The 20,757-nt window shown below is 46.0% G+C and overlaps 3 non-coding genes and 2 pseudogenes across 3 annotated transcripts; all 5 read right to left on the bottom strand.

The window, feature by feature from the left end:
- Positions 1–90: 90 nt before the first annotated feature.
- On the bottom strand, positions 91–199 carry LOC117594547 (annotated as a pseudogene).
- Positions 200–302: 103 nt separating this feature from the next.
- On the bottom strand, positions 303–411 carry LOC117594544 (annotated as a pseudogene).
- Positions 412–507: 96 nt separating this feature from the next.
- Positions 508–626, bottom strand: LOC117594543. The gene has a single exon (XR_004575792.1). It is a non-coding gene; the product is annotated as a 5S ribosomal RNA (ribosomal RNA).
- A 103-nt stretch (positions 627–729) lies between these two features.
- On the bottom strand, positions 730–848 carry LOC117594545. Its single transcript, XR_004575793.1, has one exon. It is a non-coding gene; the product is annotated as a 5S ribosomal RNA (ribosomal RNA).
- A 103-nt stretch (positions 849–951) lies between these two features.
- LOC117594546 lies at positions 952–1,070 on the bottom strand. The gene has a single exon (XR_004575794.1). It is a non-coding gene; the product is annotated as a 5S ribosomal RNA (ribosomal RNA).
- Between the last annotated feature and the right edge of the window lie 19,687 nt (positions 1,071–20,757).

Here is a 20,757-nt window from a genome sequence, read left to right as displayed (position 1 = left end):
GAATTTGGGCCTTTTATAGAGTGTGTGGACATGTCCTAAAAGATTGATTGACAGGATTTTTTTCCAAAATTAATTGACCTCAATCAAAAAGGCTTACAGCACCTGGTATTCCCAGGCGGTCTCCCATCCAAGTACTAACCGGGCCCGACCCTGCTTAGCTTCCGAGATCAGGCGTGCTCAGAGAGGTATGGCCGTAAGCCTATTGACAGTTTGAATTTGGGCCTTTTACAGAGTGTGTGGACATGTCCTAAAAGAATGATTGACAGGATTTTTTTCCAAAATTAATTGACCCCAATCAAAAAGGCTTACAGCACCTGGTATTCCCAGGCGGTCTCCCATCCAAGTACTAACCGGGCCCGACCCTGCTTAGCTTCCGAGATCAGACGAGCTCAGGGAGGTGTGGCCGTAAGCCTATTCGACAGTTTGAATTCGGGCCTTTTATAGGGTGTGTGGACATGTCCCAATAGAATGAATGACAGGATTCAAATTAATTGCACTCAATCAATAGGCTTACAGCACCTGGTATTCCCAGGCGGTCTCCCATCCAAGTACTAACCGGGCCCGACCCTGCTTAGCTTCCGAGATCAGAAGAGATCGGGCATGCTCAGGGAGGTGTGGCCGTAAGCCTATTGACATTTTGAATTTGGGCCTTTTATAGAGTGTGTGGACATGTCCTAAAAGAATGATTGACAGGATTTCTTTCAAAAATTAATTGACCTCAATCAAAAAGGCTTACAGCACCTGGTATTCCCAGGCGGTCTCCCATCCAAGTACTAACCGGGCCCGACCCTGCTTAGCTTCCGAGATCAGACGAGATTGGGCGTGCTCAGGGAGGTGTGGCCGTAAGCCTATTGACAGTTTGAATTTGGGCCTTTTATAGAGTGTGTGGACATGTCCTAAAAGAAGGATTGACAGGATTTCTTTCAAAAATTGATTGACCTCAATCAAAAAGGCTTACAGCTCCTGGTATTCCCAGGCGGTCTCCCATCCAAGTACTAACCGGGCCCGACCCTGCTTAGCTTCCGAGATCAGACGAGATTGGGCGTGCTCAGGGAGGTGTGGCCGTAAGCCTATTGACAGTTTGAATTTGGGCCTTTTATAGAATGTGTGGACATGTCCTAAAAGAACGATTGTCAGGATTTTTTTCAAAAATTCATTGACCTCAATCAAAAATGCTTACAGCACCTGGTATTCCCATGGAATGAGGCCTTCTCTCTGGTCCTTACTCAGGCTACACTTATGTATGCTTCTCCCTACTCATGGGGAACTTGAACCCAGGGGTCAGCTCCTGATGACCTCCATAGATAGGCAACAGGCTGCATTCATAGGCAGGCAACAAACTGCATTCTACACACAGGAGAGTACTCTCTCTAGGCTATTGTGGTCATGGAATGAGTCCTTCTCTCTGGTCCTCTATTCAGGCTAAACTTATGTATGCTTCTCCCTACTCATGGGGAACTTGATCCCAGGGGTCAGCTCCTGCTGACCTCTATGCACTGTGGCAGCCAGCACTTCGACTATGTTCAAATAGAGCCAGGAGAGGGAGACACAGACCATGACATTTACTTCATACCTCCCTGAGCATGCCCGATCTCGGAAGCTAAGCAGAGTCGGCCCTGGTTAGTACTTGGATGGGAGACCGCCTGGGAATACCTGGTGCAGTCCGCCTTTTTGATTGAGGTCAATTAATTAGAAATTCTGTCCATAAAAATTAGGAACAGAACCGGCGACAAAGGGCAGCCCTGCCGGAGTCCAACATGCACTGGGAACAAGTCTGATTTACTGCCGGCAATGCGGACCAAGCTCCTGCTTCGGTTGTACAGGGACCTGACAGCCCTTAGCAAAGGACCTAGGACCCCATACTCCCGAAGCACCCTCCACAAAATGCCGTGAGGGACACAGTCGAATGCCTTCTCCAAATCCACAAAACACATGTGGATTGGTTGGGCAAACTCCCATGAACCCTCCAACACCCCGTAGAGGGTATAGAGCTGGTCCAGTGCTCCACGGCCCGGACGAAAACCACACTGTTCCTCCTGAATCCGAGGTTCTACTATCGGCCGTATTCTCCTCTCCAGAACCCTGGCATAGACTTTCCCGGGGAGGCTGAGAAGTGTGATCCCCCTATAGTTGGAACACACCCTCCGGTCCCCCTTCTTAAAAAGATGGACCACCACCCCTGTCTGCCATCCCAGAGGCACTGTCCCCGACCGCCACGCGATGTTGCACAGGCGTGTCAACCAAGACAGCCCCACAACATCCAGAGACTTGAGGTACTCAGGGCGGATCTCATCCACCCCCGGTGCCTTGCCACCGAGGAGTTTCTTGACCACCTCTGTGACTTCAGCCCGGGTGATGGACGAGTCCACCTCTGAGCCCTCAACCTCTGCTTCCTCAATGGAAGACGTGACGGCGGGATTGAGGAGATCCTCGAAGTACTCCTTCCACCGCCCGACGACATCCCCAGTTGAGGTCAACAGCTGCCCACCTCTACTGTAAACAGCGTTGGTAGGGCACTGTTTCCCTCTCCTGAGGCGCCGGATGGTTTGCCAGAATCTCTTCGAGGCCAGCCGATAGTCCTTCTCCATGGCCTCACCAAACTCCTCCCAGGCCCGAGTTTTTGCCTCCACAACCACCCGGGCTGCAGTCCGCTTGGCCTGTCGGTACCCGTCAGCTGCCTCAGGAGTCCCACAAGCCAACCAGGCCTGATAGGACTCCTTCTTCAGCTTGACAGCATCCCTTACTTCCGGTGTCCACCACCGGGTTCTGGGATTGCCGCCTCGACAGGCACCGGAGACCTTACAGCCACAGCTCCGAGCGGCTGCTTCGACCATGGCGCTGGAGCCCACGGGAGGGCGGCCCCATGTCGCTCGTTCGGGCTGGGCCCGGCCGGGCCCCATGGGGAAAGGCCCGGCCACCAGGTGCTCGCGAACGAGCCCCAACCCTGGGCCTGGCTCCAGGGTGGGGCCCCGGCTGCGCCATGCCGGGCGACGTCACAGGACACAAAATCTTTTTCATCATTAAGGGGTTTTTGAACCGCTCTTAGTCTGACCCGTCGCCTAGGACCTGTTTGCCTTGGGAGACCCTACCAAGGGCATATAGCCCCAGACAACATAGCTCCTAGGGTCACTCGGGTACTCAAACCCCTCCACCACGTTAAGGTGGCAGTTCAAGGAGAGGTATCTGAGAAGTTGATAAAGGGATTACATTTTATTAAATATATCATTTCAAAGCATGTTTTTCGCTAGAAAATAAATCTGGGAGGACTTTTTGGGGTGAAACAAAAGTTTGTAGCTACACCATATTCGAAAATATTTTAAGGGTACCCATAACATTTATTTTACCCATAACACTTATTTATTTTAGGAATATCTCTATATGAACTTATTACATGATAGTGTAAACATGTTATTTTTAGGACCTCTATATGCATTTACAAGGCTATAATTTGTCTTTCACTTTTCGGTTTCACTTTGCGGTGGTTCCTAACCTGCCATACTAGCAATGCAAATATTGGAGCTAGATCGCAATTATTTTTATAGACAACAATGTTCTTGCACAATATTTTAATTCCAATCTGAATAAGGGATTTTAGGCCAATTATAGAAACGTCTCAGTACCCATTTCCATAGGATGTCAAGCCCATATGTGCATAAGCACGTTGGACTTGCTCTGTGGAAAGTTATAGACTTTTTTTTACAAAAAAAATATGTGTGTGCACGTTTGTACAGTCAGGTTAAGGACCAAACTACCATTGAAAACCGTGAAGCAAACAATAGTCTAGCAAATGATGGCCTACATTTTTTTATAACATGTCCACACCATCATGTATTCATCAACAATAGAGTTAGGCCTAAAAACGTAAAATAAATTGTATGCCTAACCTTAAAATATTTTCTAATATCTCAGTAAGCCTAATAGCATGCGCTGATAGGGGGCGCGAATGTAAGCTATCCAGGCCAGGGTTTTCCTTAGCCAGCAAAGGCCGGCTTTTAGCCGGTATCACATGTAGTTGTGCGCAGATGAAAATAACAATGGCCAAAATGTCAAGTGTGAAATATGCCAAATTAATTAATTAATTTAAAAGCATATTAAATAGCCTAATATTGTGTGACCTATAAGATATGCTGCCAAGAAAACAGGCCTCTGCTGGCTCTTACAATAAGATCTCCCCACAGATGTTCAGTTGGATTCAGGTCTGGGCTCTGGCTGGGCCATTCCAAAACGTTATTCTTCTTCTGGTGAAGCCATTATTTTGTGGATTTGGATGTGTGCTTTTGGTCGTTGTCGTGCTGAAAGGTGAACTTCCTCTTCATGTTCTGCTTTCTAATGGACGCCTGAAGGTTTTGTGCCAAAATTGCCTGGTATTTGGAACTGTTCATAATTCCCTCCATGCCAGTTCCAGCTGTGTTCCATAGTATATCTAATGCTTTGGAAATTATTTGTACCCTTCTCCTGACTGATATCTTTCAACAATGAGATACCTCTGATGCTTTGGAAGCTCTCTATGGACTATGGCTTTTTCTCAGAGATGCAAATAAATAAATGTCAGGAAAATCCTACTAGAACAGCTGAACTTTATTTGTGATTTATCATTTATCCCCCTTGAATATTTCAGTTTATCTTTCAAATGAATTGTTAACATTATAGGTCACATTAAACGTGGAAAAAGTTCTGACATGATTTATCTTTTTTCTCATTCTTTTAAATCACAAAAACTTGGCATTTTAACAGGTGTGTGTAGACTTTTTATATCCACTGTATTATGAATGCATACAAATGTGCGTCTTACAGTGCAGATCATCTTTCCTCGAACAATCAGTGGCAGATAGGATATTTTTTATATATCAAAAACAATTGTTTTTACATATTGTGTCAAAGAGTAGTAGGACAAAGAGATCCTTCTTTAGGGGAGATCACTATTGCAGGATGATCTCCCCTAAAGAAGGATGATCACTATTCTATTCCTCCTTTCGGTTATAATTTGTCACATTTTGAAAAACGCTCTCTCCGATGGAACTGATGTTGCCACGGTACACAATCTCTAGGTCATGACTTGGGATATAGCATGGGGTAAACCAAAGCCCGACTTTCCCACCACTCAAAGCGATCTCCTGATCTCTAAAGCAGGGGCTCCTCCAGATAAGACCTCACCTTCATGTTGGCATCTGCAGAAGAAGTTATTCTTCCAATACCTCCAGCTACCATTTAATCAAACATGCCCCAAATTGTAGACCTCTCCTGGGTCTACTGTAGCCTTTGCTCTTTGATCTGCCTCGGACTGCTGGTTGCTGGGATTGACTCTTCCTGCTGCTACATCAATGCGCTGTAAAGCCTCATCAGCAGCTCTATCCTACTAGCATTTTGGACAAAAATTAATGGACCGACATTGTACATGGACGCCATACCAACACAAAGGATATGCCTAGTATTACTGGCTCCAATACCTGCCAAACTGCAATTCAACAAAAATGCTCTTGGGTCTACTGAGCCCCACTACTCAAGTGGGATGCAAGTCAGACATTTTCCACAGTCAGGCACCAAGTCCTGGGCAGGTGGTGGATGTGGTTTATACTGCAAATGTACAGTTTTACTTCTGAATTGTACGCCCAATGTGATTACCCATACACTTCGGTCCAAACTGCCCAGAGTGCCAATTTTGCTGTTTACTAGGCAAATGTACATGTTTTACTGCCCAACTGTACGCCCAACTGGATCACCCATATGCTTCGGTCCAAACACCCCAGAGTTCAAATTTTTATGTTTACACACAAATCAGTACTACACAGGATGTGTATCGGACCTGGTGTTAAATAACAATACAGTAGAGGAGTAGGCAATGTATTCTCTATGGGAGGACTTTGTAACACATTTTGGGGGTCACAAATGACTTCCTGTGGACACAGAAGGCTACAGATCACATCAGGTAGACTATGCAAAACCCCAATGTACATATCCGAAGCACAGCTCTTTAGGACACCCAGAAAATCTTTATAGATTGTGGTGAAATTTGAGCAGTATCGTCTCCTCAATTTTCTCCTCAAATCCTCCAAAAATAGGCAATGTATTGTCTGGGAGAAAAAAAGGGTAAAATTGCTGAACAAAAAACTGCACACAGCTAGCATAACTGTGTGGATAATTAATGTCCCCATTCCGCCGATGGAGCATGTCAAAAACGGTGTGTTTCTAAATGACCCATGGGCCGCAATAATTCAAAAACAAATTACTACTACACAGGATGTGTTTCGGGCTCGGTCTACATCCAGATCCAATGTATTACAATTCCGGTGGCAGTGTATTATATTGCACGTCTAGTGTGCAGGTCCAGTGTAATATATTGCCAGTGGCAGTGTTGTGATGGTAATTCCATCGATAGACACTCTTAAAGGAGTAAGTACAGAGACAAAATTCTCTCGGCCCAATTAACAGTTTATTTGCAAATAAAAGAGATCCGTCACAAGCTTACAGAATAATCCTCTGAGGAATTTCTGAGGTAGGTACACTGAACAAAATTATAAACGCAACACTTTTGTTTTTGCCCCCATTTATCATGAGCTGAACTCAAAGATCTAAGACTTTCCCTATTTACACAAAAGGCCTATTTCTCTCAAATATTGTTCACAAATCTGTCTAAATCTGTGTTAGTGAGCACTTCTCCTTTGCCGAGATATCCATCCACCTCACAGGTGTGGCATATCAAGATGCTGATTAGACAGTATGATTATTGCACAGGTGTGCCTTAGGCTGGCCACAATTGTATTGGGGGGGTCCGGGGGGGTCCGAAAACCAGTCAGTATCTGGTGTGACCACCATTTGTCTCAAGCAGTGCAACACATCTCCTTCGCATAGAGTTGATCAGGTTGTTGATTGTGTCTTGTGGAAGGTTGGTCCACTCCTCTTCAATGGCGGTGCAAAGTTGCTGGATATTGGCAGGACCTGGAACACGCGATTGTATTCGTCGATCCAGAGCATCCCAAACATGCTCAAAGGGTGAGTATGCTGGCCATGCAAGAACTGGGATGTTTTCAGCTTCCAGGAATTGTGTACAGATCCTTGCAACATGGGGCTGTGCATTATCATGCTGCAACATGAGGTGATGGTTGTGGATGAATGGCACAACAATGGGCCTCAGGATCTCGTCACAGTATCTCTGAGCATTTAAAAAGCCATCAATAAAATGCACCTGTGTTCATTGTCCATAACACAGGCCTGCCCATACCATAACCCCACCACATCATGGGCCACTCGATCCACAACGTTGACATCAGCAAACCGCTCACCTACACCGCCATACACCCTGTCTGCCATCTGCCCTGTACAGTGAAAACCGGGATTCATCCATGAAGACAAGACCTCTCTCAAGTGCCAGATGCCATCGAATGTGAGCATTTGCCCACTCAAGTCGGTTACGACAATGAACTGCAGTCACGTCGAGACCCCTATGAGGACAACGAGCATGCAGATGAGCTTCCCTGAGATGGTTTCTGACAGTTTGTGCAGATATTCTTTGGTTAAGCAATCCAATTGTTGCAGCAGCTGTCCGGGTGGCTGGTCTCAGACGATCTTGGAGTTGAAGATGCTGGATGTGGAGGTCCTGGGCTGGTGTGGTTACACATGGTCAGCATGCCAATTGCACACTCCCTCAATACTTGCAGCATCTGTGGCATTGTGCTGTGTGATGGAACTGCACATTTTAGAGTGGCCTTTTATTGTGGCCAGCTTAAGGCACACCTGTGCAATAATCATGCTGTCTATGGATGGATTATCTCGGTAAAGGAGAAGTGCTCACTAACACAGATGTAGACAGATTTGTGAACAATATTTGAGAGAAATAGGCCTTTTGTGTACACAGAGAGTCTTAGAAACAAAAGAGTTGCGTTTATCATTTTGTTCATTGTACATGAATAGTCAGTATTTATTACAGTTGAAAGGGGGATGCTGCCCAGCTGTCCTATGTCAATAAAACACATTCCCTTTGTTCTATCACTACCTTAGTTTTAACAAAGGGGCAGGCTGTCCTCCCCCACATGGGTAACCTCTTCAACTCTAAAGAGGTCTTACATCATCTGGACAAACAATAGATAGACTCTGATGGGTTATACAGATAGGCAGTTTTACGTGTAACCCTATAATCTGCTGATACCAGTCAATAATGACTCTAAACACCAGATCCCCCTCTCCTACATTCCTTTTCTTATCTAAACATAGGGACTCAGTACCTTTAACTACTAACCCACTTATACATGTATAGGACTAGGTATACATCAGTTCAAGAATTTCCATAACAATCCATCCTCTTGATACCAAATCAACCCTTGATATCAATCTTGAAACAATTTACTCATTAAGATGTAGACTCCAACAAATCAGTGCTCTTTAACAACATGACCTTGTTGATATCATTACCCTAATGATTAGAGAAGGGAACAAATCTGAAATATCTGGATCCTCATTTACATGCTTTAGACAATTACCTGCGTCACAACTCCAAGACCACACATTTTCATTCCACAGAACTATAACATAGTACAGCAAAAGCTTTTATGTTAAAATCACTGGTCAAAGGAAGTAATTTCAGGTGACACATATATACTGACAGTATCAGGTAAGTTGCATTGACACGTGGGTGTGTAAACACCAATCACTGAATACATCTTTCAATTTGTTACTGGTACAAAGTCATCTTATGCCAATTTCTTGATTCACTGAAAAGTCCTCTCATGGTTCCAATTAGATGTACTTCCAAAGTCATCAGAAATGTTCTGCTTCTCCAAACGTCAGACAGTCAGTTATGACTTGGCAGGCCAGAGTAACAGAACGTAAAAGTCAGATGTATATTCCAAGGTGTTGTCCTTCATAGTTCAAATGCAGGTTACAATGACACAGCACTAGTAGTCTCCATTCTAGCTGCTTTATCAGCCAGGTCAGGAGAATATGTCTGCTCTCATTTGTGAATGCCAAGATGACCAGTTTTATCTGAGAACTCTATAGCTGCAGGCCGGGTCGGAGGTGATGGTTACTAGCACCAAAAAACTAACTTTTCCCTCAGTGACTTCAATTCACTGTGCCTAATTTTTAAACACTGAAGCCCTCCTGTAGCATGTGTGGCGTCGAAGGAGTGTGTGGGCTCCAACCAGTACTCTATCGCTGAATCGCTTTCAAGTGTCCTGTACCTGTCAGTGAATTCTCCTTGAGAAGATTTGTTGCAAGTGTACAGTAGACAATCAGAAATATGTCTAACACAGCTAACACAGTCCTACCTAACATTCAACAACCTTGTATACCTGTATATCCAATATCTTTCTACTTCCTTTGTCTAAATAGATTAGAATAGTTGTAAACAGTAACAGTATAGAGGAAACATTAATATTTCTGGACCTTCTATTTTGCTTGTGTAGCAAAATAAAAAATTCACTCTTTTCAATAGTTGGTTTAACACCCAACCAGTACCAAAACTACAAGAACAGAAGAACACAGTTTGCTATTACTGTTCCAATTACTCATCATCAGTTAACATAGTTTGCTTACATTGAAGTATCACTCTCAAAGAGTAGTTCATAAATTCTCAGTTAACCAGATCTCAGTTCATATATAATTACATCTGATTGTGTTGTCTCGGAACTACAATCAAATTCACCTTTGTTTCACATAAATGATCAAATACCTTATTGCAAATCAAAACATTTCACACCATCTTGAAGCTCAGCTTACATAACTGTTATTTAGCCTAATTTCTCTACAAGATGAACCCCAGTGTGAAATTCTCCAAGTCTCTTTCCTATTTATCCTAGCACACCAAAGACACTGTAATCCTGTCATAAATCATGACCTATCGACCTATTTGCTGTTTGAGGGATAACTGATGGTCGTCACCAGTCAAAACCAGAATAATGAACACAAAGTATTCAGTGTAGCCAAATTAGAAAACACAATTTTGATAATGTCACCAGTAAATTTGTTTCTTCTAACTGAATATACTCATGTTACCACAGGTGAGACAGTCAGAACACTGACATTTAACCCGTAGCAGTAGGCTACTTTGATTTAATAGGAAAGGTTGGTAGAGGCCATCCCAGGGGGTCTGCCCCCCTTCCTGGAACCCTGGACTTTACCCACTTCTGGTAGGCCATAAAGGCCAAGTGGTTTGTTTAAAATGTTCATAAAACGTGACATGGTCTTCAGACTGTCTGTAGTACGAGACATAATGCTTTCAACTTAGCCAATATCCCACATTAACTGAAGGTTCAGAGTTATTACCCAACTCATCTAATATCGTTGCTGTTTGTAAAAAATTGCTTATCTTAACAACATAGTAACAGCAGGGTGGAAAATAAGAAAAAACCTCTCCAGAAAGGCCAAGTTAACAGAAAACAGATGCATGATCTCACTAAAATCAAAGAAAAATCAAGGAGTGATCCCCAGGATACTCCAACGAGACCTGTAAACACTGTTACATCAGAACCCTATTTGTGCATTAGTCAGTGTACCATTTTAGAATTTAAACTCCATTACCGAATATTTCAAACACAAGTATTATTTCAGGTATCACTGGTAAACACAAACAAAGTAAAACCACATTATTTAACCAAACCCAATTCAACATTTAAAATAGGACATCTAATTTTACGGGCTATTTTACCCTCTGGTGCAGGCTATGACTCTGATGCTGTCATGGTGCGGTGAGCAGCAGCGCCACCGTGCCATATTTCCACAAGTTCCCATATTCTCACGAACACATCCCGGACTGTCACATGTTTCCCATCTTCCACACCAGGTCCCAATCTAGCTCGTTTGTATGTGTATATATGTTTCCCCTCTGCTCCCCACATTGTGGATCATTGTTGCTGTCATTGTTGCTGTCTGTTAGTTAATCGGTGAGTGTTGTTTAATGTACTGTTTGAATGTTTATTGTTAAGACGCATGTTGCGCACTTTGATTTCATTCAGTCATTAGTATTGTTTTCCGTTCGTGTTTGGTTTGTTTGTTGTTTAATAAAACCAACGAACGTGATATCTGCCTGCGCCTGGTTCCCTCCAACACTACACCAAGACGAGTCGTTACAGAATGATCCACCAAACCTGGAACCAGCAGGCAGTCCCTCCAGAGAGGGTATATATTGGGGGTCTGACTCCCTCTCCTCAGATGACGACGAAGCTGTCTATGAGAGAGTGGAGGAGGATCCCCTTGGGGAGCAGTGCTGGGGGTTGCCCCAAGACTGGTTCGGGGTGCCACTGTGGGGCATGGACCAGTATGGAGTGGTCAAGCCCCTCACCAAAGAGCAAGGGGAGCTGGTGAAGGGTCTCCTGCAGGACATGCAGGAGGCAGGAAGGACAGGACGCAGGCGAGGCCGGAGGAAGAAGAGGGCGAGGTGCCCAACGCTTGGTCCGAGGTCCCCCCAGGAAAATTTTAGGGGGGGGCTGAGTGGGTGCCCGGGGGAAGTCCCGACGGCGCCCCCTCTATGTCCGGTGCCTCCTCGACCCCGTGCAGGCTGGCCAGGCTGTAGGCTGGCAATTAGGCGCACACCGCTTCCTGCTCCGCGGCCTTCCGCCGCCCCTGTCCCTGCGCCACGGCGCCGATTGCCCACTGCTGCTTTGGAGCAGCAGCCAGCGCCTCCTACCTGCCAGCAGCGGCAGTCAGCGCCCCTTGCTGCATTGGAGCAGCAGCCAGCGCCTCCTACCTGCCAGCAGCGGCAGTCAGCGCCCCCTGCTGCATTGGAGCAGCAGCCAGCGCCTCCTACCTGCCAGCAGCGGCAGTCAGCGCCCCCTGCTGCTTTGGAGCAGCAGCCAGCGCCTCCTACCTGCCAGCAGCGGCAGTCAGCGCCCCCTGCTGCTTTGGAGCAGCAGCCAGCGCCTCCTACCTGCCAGCAGCGGCAGTCAGCGCCCCCTGCTGCATTGGAGCAGCAGCCAGCGCCTCCTTCCTGCCAGTGGCAGCAGCCTGCACCGCCTGAGGCCGAGGAGGAGTGGCCTGCACCGCCTGAGGCCGAGGAGGAGTGGCCTGCACCGCCTGAGGCCGAGGAGGAGTGGCCTGCACCGCCTGAGGCCGAGGAGGAGTGGCCTGCACCGCCTGAGGCCGAGGAGGAGTGGCCTGCACCGCCTGAGGCCGAGGAGGAGTGGCCTGCACCGCCTGAGCTTGCCGGGGTTTGGCTGCCACCGCCCTCTCCTGTCCCGGCCGCCCCGGCGCCTCCTTCGGCTCTTCCGGCTACCGACCCACCGTCGGCTCTTCCGGCTACCGACCCTCCTTCGGCTCTTCCGGCTACCGACCCTCCTTCGGCTCTTCCGGCTACCGACCCACCGTCGGCTCTTCCGGCTACCGACCCACCGTCGGCTCTTCCGGCTACCGACCCACCGTCGGCTCTTCCGGCTACCGACCCACCGTCGGCTCTTCCGGCTACCGACCCACCGTCGGCTCTTCCGGCTACCGACCCACCGTCGGCTCTTCCGGCTACCGACCCACCGTCGGCTCTTCCGGCTACCGACCCACCGTCGGCTCTTCCGGCTACCGACCCACCGTCGGCTCTTCCGGCTACCGACCCTCCGTCGGCTCTTCCGGCTACCGACCCTCCTTCGGCTCTTCCGGCTACCGACCCTCCTTCGGCTCTTCCGGCTACCGACCCTCCTTCGGCCACCGACCCTCCGTCGGCTCTCCCGGCCTCTGACCCTCCGCCGGCCACCGGCCCTCCGTCGGCTCTCCCGGCCTCTGACCCTCCGCCGGCCACCGGCCCTCCGTCGGCTCTCCCGGCCCCTGACCCTCCGCCGGCTCCTGATCTTCGGCCGGTTCTGCCTCCCCGGCCTGTCCCGACGGCTCCGCCACCCTGGTTAGTCTCGGCTGTTCCGCCCCCTCGGCGGGTTTGTGCCGATGGGGGTACTGTGCTGCCCCGCCCCCCCTCCCTTGGGCTGGGGTTCGTCTTGGCCCGTCCGGTGGCCGGGCCTTTGGGGGGGGGTACTGTCATGGTGCGGTGAGCAGCAGCGCCACCGTGCCATATTTCCACAAGTTCCCATATTCTCACGAACACATCCCGGACTGTCACATGTTTCCCATCTTCCACACCAGGTCCCAATCTAGCTCGTTTGTATGTGTATATATGTTTCCCCTCTGCTCCCCACATTGTGGATCATTGTTGCTGTCATTGTTGCTGTTTGTTAGTTAATCGGTGAGTGTTGTTTAATGTACTGTTTGAATGTTTATTGTTAAGACGCATGTTGCGCACTTTGATTTCATTCAGTCATTATTGTTTGATTTCATTCAGTCAGTATTGTTTTCCGTTCGTGTTTGGTTTGTTTGTTGTTTAATAAAACCAACGAACGTGATATCTGCCTGCGCCTGGTTCCCTCCAACACTACACCAAGACGAGTCGTTACAGATGCAAATCCAGTCTTCATGGCAAACAGCATATTCACCCTGTGTGGTTCTTCATTCTACCACCCCATACAAGGATAGAGAAACACAATATTTTAACCCTTTGTAAGAAAACCCACAAACCTATTTTTTACAAAGTTCCAATTTATGACTTGGATTGAATTTAGGAAATTAGTCATGTATGTTATCCTAAATTATCAGGCGAATACTTCCACGTGTGCCAGCCACCAGCACCAACACTTCACCTCCAAGGCAAATTTCAATTTTGTTTAGTCGGCGCGTAGGCAAAGGCCAAAAGAGTGGGCCTCGCCAGAGGATCACATTCACGACGCAATGAATGCAGTTACCCAAGTGAACACCCAACAAAGCAAAACTTGGCGAATTCAAACAGCGTCCAGGTTAACAACAAATGTCGATGAACAAGATCAAATATTCCACCAATGAATACAAACTTTAGCCAATCAGAACCCTCATGCACAGGGAATACCAAAAGGGAAAGCCTGGGACTTGGGCCATGACCGTATAAGGAATCGGTGCGCGCGCATATACAGCAATAAGGTCCAACCTTAACTGCATATTTTGACGATAAGGTCCAACCTTAACTGTAGATCTTGACTATAAGGTCCAACCTTAACTGCAGATTTTCCCACAGTCCAACTGCTTAAAATCCAGCACGAATCGCCCCGCAATAGGTTGGCAACATGGGAGTGTTACTAGTGCTATCAGGACACGGACAATGGCGGTTTCTTAACAACAGTAGCTATAATTGAAATACCCTAAAAAATTACTTCTATTTACCATACTTTCTCAAATCCGTCAATCCTGACATACCATAACCAACCAACTAGTTTATAAATCCTGAAAAGATATAAATCCTGTATACTCTAAATGTGTCAGAGAAAAACCAGAGTTGTGTTAAGGAAAGATCTCACCAGTTGATGCTCTCCGTCTCCTCTGATCATCAGGCAGTTAGCGTTCCTGCGTGTTTCTGTTGGGTTGACCGCGGCGAGGCCAGAGAGGAACTCTCTATATTCTTGCGGGAACACTACATAAACAGCCATTGTCTTGATTCCCACGTGTATCTTCCCAAACCCAATGTCCATTCAAATGTCTAGCTGTAGCTTTATAAATTTAAAGGTAGCGGTTAGCATAGTTTCTTCCTCAATCTCGGGTCTGTATTCTTCTTTGGTCTTAGCCGCTGTAAACACCGGCTGGACCAACAGAGGTTACGTATCTGGTGTGTTCTTCTCCCCGCTTTCGAATCATTCCTTGACCCAGCACGTCCAAAGTGGAGCAAAACAGCCTCCAGACGGTCTACTGCATCACCATGTTCACACCAACAAAGTCCATAGAGTTCTGCCATTTGAGCGGTACACAGCGCTCAAAAATATGTCAAAATGTTTTAGCACGGCCTTGGTAAGCTACTTGGTAAGAACTCCAGCCGCTAGATATTGGTGTCAACAGGTCGTTTAAAGTAAAATTGCGAGCTGCGTGGGAGCATTGGATGACAGAAGGCGAACGCACATTCACCAAGACAGGGACGCAACGGCGGGCGAGTTACGCCACTCTCTGCCAGTGGATCGTAGATGCCTGGGCGAAGGTATCAGTGTCATCTCCAGTGTCATCCGAGCTTTCAGGAAGGCCGGAATCAACACTGAACAGCTTAGTAACAGCAACGAGACTGACTCGGATAATGATGAGAGGGATCCGGGCATGCTTTATGCCGAAATCGCCCAACTGTTAAACTCAGACACTGAAGATGAAGAATTTGATGGATTTGTGGTAGAGGAATAAACTGAAAAAGTGAGTGTATTGTTTTGTATTTTATGTGTTACAACTGAACAATTTTGAGAGTTATTGTGAAAGAGTTGAATAAAGTTTGACTTATCTGAGTTTTGTTTAATATAATGCGCTTTATAACTCGGTGCGCTTTATAGCCCGAAAAATACGGTAATAAGTCCCAAATTTACCTTTGTTCACATGTCCAAACACCACAGTTACATTATTTTTGCCGGTCCATAGCAAGTACGAGGGGCCGTCAAAAATGTACCACCAGACTAATCCATCATTAAACCTAGCAAACCTAAGCATGGTGAAAACGCCGGATCCAGATTGAACAATGGTGGGGTCCAACTGCCGCCAGTCACCCTTGTACCTCGATTAACGTGCCCAGCATGCGTTAATAAGCTCGTCAGCCCTTTTGCGAGATACTCCTTACACCAGAGTTTAATACAGTGATCCAACCACCGTACTCTTACCTTAAAAGTATTCATCAGTTCAAGAATTTCCATAACAGTGTAATACACAGCACGAGTACACCGTCCAGAGGGGATGTTTATGAATTGGGAGAAAATACTTCCCAATTGTACAGGCACTTCCCATGGCTGTACAAGTTCCCCTGGTTTTGCACAATTGGGCAGTATTTCCTACCCATTCGTATACATTGCAAATGTACATGAGTCACCTTACCAGCCATTTGCAATGTATATGAATGGGGAGGAAATACTGCCCATTTGAACAAACTAAAAAAGCCTATTGTGTGCGGATTGTGCACATTTGCATAAATAATCAATAAAACTATAATCAATAAAATCATAGTTTTTCTTTTGGATTATATCTAGACATATTCATGAAGCATTTCATTTGTATTCCTATGGGGATCACCGCCTGCAAGAGGCGAGGGGAGAGGTGCACCAAAACTGACCATTACTGACTAAGCGCATAGTGTTCATTTCCATAAAATGTCATAACTAGAATCATATGGCTGACTTTAGCTAATACAGGTATTCTAATGAAGTGATTGGTACATAGTTTGTGTTACTATGGGGATAACAGCCTGCGTGAGAGAAATAGTATAGTGGAACCAAGTGGTCACCTCTGACTTATTGCATAGTCAGCATGTTTATAAGTATCTAGAACTAAACTGTAATAACTAGAATCGTACTTACCTAATATCCAGATGACTTCAACAAAGCGATCTGTTTGTAGTTTGTGTTCCTATGGGGATCAGCAGAGTCCACCAAAATGGTCACCAACGAGGCACATAGCGTAGGCTACATTTCTATAAATATCCAGAAAAGTAATCTTTAGATTCAAACGGCTGACTTTAGCTAAAATTGAGACATCTTCGAGAATAATTTCATATATAGTTTGTGTTCCTATGGGGATAACAGCCTGCGTAAGAGAAATAGTACAGTGGAACCAAGTGGGCACAACTGACTGAGAACATAGTGTACATTTCCATAAAAAGTTAAAACTAGAATCATACAGCTGACTTTAGCTAATATCTAGGCATTCAAACAAAGAGTCCGGTATAGGGTTTGCGTTCCTATGGCCAATACAGTCCGCTTGGTTGATTTGGACCAAACTGGTCACCATTAAGCATTGGATAATCTAAGTCTTCCTTCGTTCGGAGAAGTATACCGACACTTCACAAGTAGAGCTTTGTGGCATAGTGGTTAAAGAAACATCCTATCACATAGCATACCCTGGTTCAAATCCAGTGAGGGTAACACCATTCATCCTTTCTAATTGTGGGCAAGCTGAACTAGGCTTGCCTTGTTTTCTGGTAACTGGATGCACTGGTAGCATTGGATGTAGTTGCAGAGGTTGTAGCAGTGGTCCCAGACTCAGATGTGGTTGAGGCACTGGCTTCATCATTTGCATCTTTAGATTAAATTTAACTTTATTTATAGTACAGGTACAGTACAACAAAATTCAGTTAGCATCCAACCAGAAATGTAAAAAGATGAGGGCAGGACATTTATACGTTTTAAATAAAGTGTATGTTACAAGTGGAATGTATAGATGTGCAATGAAGACAAATACAGGGCAAAATGGCAATTCGAAATGAGCAATGAGGGTAGACAGGGGAACATTTACTGTTCTGCTCAAAGATGTTTGTAATAAAAAAGAGACATTAAGATGGCCGTTTAAATATGCCTTTATTGTTAAGTATATAAAGTAGTGTTGAGCTTTTATTCTGAAACGAAAACCTAGAGAGGAAACAGGAAACAGGAAGTAGAATTCGGAGACCTGTCAACAATAGGAGTAAGCAGGGCTGCATTCACTTAGTGCCTGAAGTTGTATCTTGAGCAATCCTCCATGTGTATCCCTCAGAAAGCAATGGCTGTAAGCATTTATTTTCCTTTACATGTTTAACAGACTATATTGATGTTTCTTTTATGGAAATGTATCTGAGTTTGTACGATTTAAATGCCATAATGTGCTGTAGTCTGCAAAGCTAATGTTAGTGTAATATACAGTATGGTACTTACTTTATGCTAAACATACTTACCTGTTATTTGGCTGGACGAGTGTTTAGTTATCTTTTTTTTATCTTCTTTTTTCTAGTTTTACACCGATTCAACTGTGTCATCTTCACTTACCTGTTGTAAAGAAGTCAATAAAGGAGCAGGCACACTCACTTCCTGGCTCTTTGAAAAGTGCTCTCTTCAATCGACTGGGTAACTTTCCTTATCTTACTATCAAGGAAAACAAACTTGCGGACCTACTCATGGAATTACTCGCAGCTAAGGAGGATGGGTACTTACCTGGGCTTACTTACCTTGATACACCACGGGGCATTAATCCCATTGTTAAGAAGTTGCCACCAAACCTGCAAGAGAAGTGGCTCACTTTTGGTTTGAACTATAAGGAACACTACCAGGTTTGTTTTCCCCCATTCTCTTACTTTGTTGATTTTGTCTGCTGTCAGGCAAAGGCAAGAAATGATCCTAGTTTTGCCTTGACACACAGCAACCGCACTCATCACCGTAATGAAAGGCCCACGACAAAGCATGATGGTGTCAAAACCTCTATATCTGTCCACAAGACGGATGTGTCAGCAACGGCAGATTCAAGTGGAACACAGAGAAGGGATGGACAAGAGAAATAGCAGTGATCCAGCCAAATGTTGTCCACTTCATAACAAACCTCATCCTTTGGAGAAATGTAGAGGCTTCAAGATGAAGCCATTGACAGAACGCAAGAACCTGCTGAAAGAATACAAATGTTGTTTCAGGTGCTGCTCGGCTACTCACATGGCTAGAAATTGTCCAGTAGAGCTTAAGTGCAACGAGTGTGAGAGTGATCTGCACTGCACAGTCATGCATCCAGAGGCAACCATCTCACCAGCAATGTTTCCCGCGACCGATCCATTCACCGAGCAGGAAAACAGCTCTCCTCCAGAGGTAACTTCAAGGTGCACTGAGGTCTGCGGAAAAGGTCTTGTGCAAAAATATGCTTGATGAAAGTTTACCCACAAGGACAAAGACAACGCTCTGTCAAGATGTACGCAATCCTTGACGATCAGAGAGTTTTTCCAGCTTTTTGGTATCCAAGGTACTCTTTCACCTTACCTCATGAAGACCTGTTCTGGTACCACTGAAATGACTGGAAGGAAAGCTATGGGTTTCCAAATAGAAGCGCTGAATGATAAAGCGTGTTTGGACTTACCCCCACTCATCGAATGTAAGGAGATCACAAGCAACAGAGAAGAGATCTTTCCCATGCTCATTTGAAACCTATTGCACCTTACATCCCAGCGATTGATCCCGAAGCACAGATTCTCATCTTGCTTGGAAGAGACCTCATTCGCGTTCACAAGGTGAGACCGCAAATCAATGGGCCCCACAACGCACCTTTCGCCCAGCATTTGGATTTAGGGTGGGTGATAGTGGGGGAGGTCTGCATTGAGAGTGCCCACAAGCCTACGGTTTCTGTCTTCAAGACCAATGTCCTGCAGAACGGACATTCCTTCTTTCGACACCATGTCACAATCACATCTCTGTTAAAGACAAGGCAAGCTACGGCGGGGAGAACAGGCATGATGTCTCCACTTATTTACCTAGCAACCTTGATGCCAGTGTACCTGCAGAAGAGAAAATTGGACAAGGTGTGTTTATTAAAAGAGAGAACGACAACACACCTGCTTTGTCTTTTGAGGATGAGACGTTTCTGGACATCATGCAGAAGGAGTTCAAGCAAGATGAGCAAAACAGCTGGATTGCTCCGCTACCATTCAGATCTCCTAGACCTGTGCTTCCAAACAACCGTACTCAGGCCCCTCTCCCGCCTCCACTCACTGCGACGCACTCTGAACAAAAATCCTGAAATGAAGAAACAGTTTGTTGAGTTTATGGAGAAGCTCTTTGAGAACAGACATGCAGAGGAAGCTCCTCCCCTGCATGACAATGAAGAATGTTGGTACTTACCCATCTTTGGGGTGTACCATCCTCAGAAGCCGGGTCAAATACGTGTTGTGTTTGACTCGAGTGCACAAGAAGGTGGTCTCTCGCTTAACAGTATCTTGCTCTCTGGCCCTGAATTGAACAGTTCTCTGCTTGGAGTGCTGCTAAGGTTCAGAAGAGAACTTGTGGCGGTAACAGCGGACATCCAACAAATGTTCTACAGGTTTTTTGTGAGAAGACCACAGGAATTATTTAAGATTCCTCTGGTACAAAGACAATGACCTGACAAAAGCGGTAGCAGAGTACCGAATGCGAGTGCATGTGTTTGGGAACAGCCCTTCACCTGCGGTGGCCATATACGGCCTTCGAAGAGCAGCCCAAGAAGGCGAACAGAAGTATGGATCTGACTCACGCCGCTTTGTTGATCGGCACTTTTACGTGGATGACGGTCTCTTTTTCGACTCAAGCCGAGGCCATTGATCTGCTCAAGCGCACTCAAGGATCACTGGCAGAATCAAATATCAAACTGCACAAAATTGCCTCAAATAGTGTCAAAGTGATGCAAGCTTTCAAACCTGGAGATCTGGCTGCAGGGCTAAAAGACCTGAGCCTTGGTGATGAAGCTCTACCTGTGCAGCGAAGTCTCGGGTTGTGCTGGGACATTGACTCCGATACTTTTACATTCAAAGTAGCAGTCTGCAACAAGCCGTTTACCAGACGTGGAGTGCTTTCTACCATCAATAGCCTCTTTGATCCGTTAGGCTTAGTTGCACCAGTGACCATTCAAGGGCGAGCACTGCTGAGAGAACTTTCTGTCGATGTTTCAGAATGGGACACAGAACTCCCTGCAGACAAGTTCAAGAAGTGGGAAGCATGGGAAAAATCACTACAGGATCTGAGTTGCCTTCATCTTCACCGCTCATACATCCAGCATTCCCTCTCCAGTGCCACATACACTGAGTTGTGCCTGTTTTCTGACGCCTCAAACTGGGCCATAGGAGCGGTAGCTTACCTGAAGGTTATCTTAACAGATGGACAGTGTAGAGTCTGCTTTGTGCTTGGAAAGGCAAAGCTAGCTCCTCGACCAGAACCCACTATCCCTCGCCTTGAACTTTGCGGTGCTGTGCTGGCAGTTGAGATGGCGGAACTGATCCTTGATGAACTTGACCACAAGCCTAATGCCGTGAAGTTTTACTGCGACAGTAAAGTG

Source organism: Esox lucius, chromosome 5, assembly GCF_011004845.1.
Source record: "Esox lucius isolate fEsoLuc1 chromosome 5, fEsoLuc1.pri, whole genome shotgun sequence".
Taxonomy (NCBI): domain Eukaryota; kingdom Metazoa; phylum Chordata; class Actinopteri; order Esociformes; family Esocidae; genus Esox; species Esox lucius.
The sequence above is the reverse complement of the archived record's forward strand: the minus strand, read 5'-3'. Positions and strand labels throughout refer to the sequence as shown.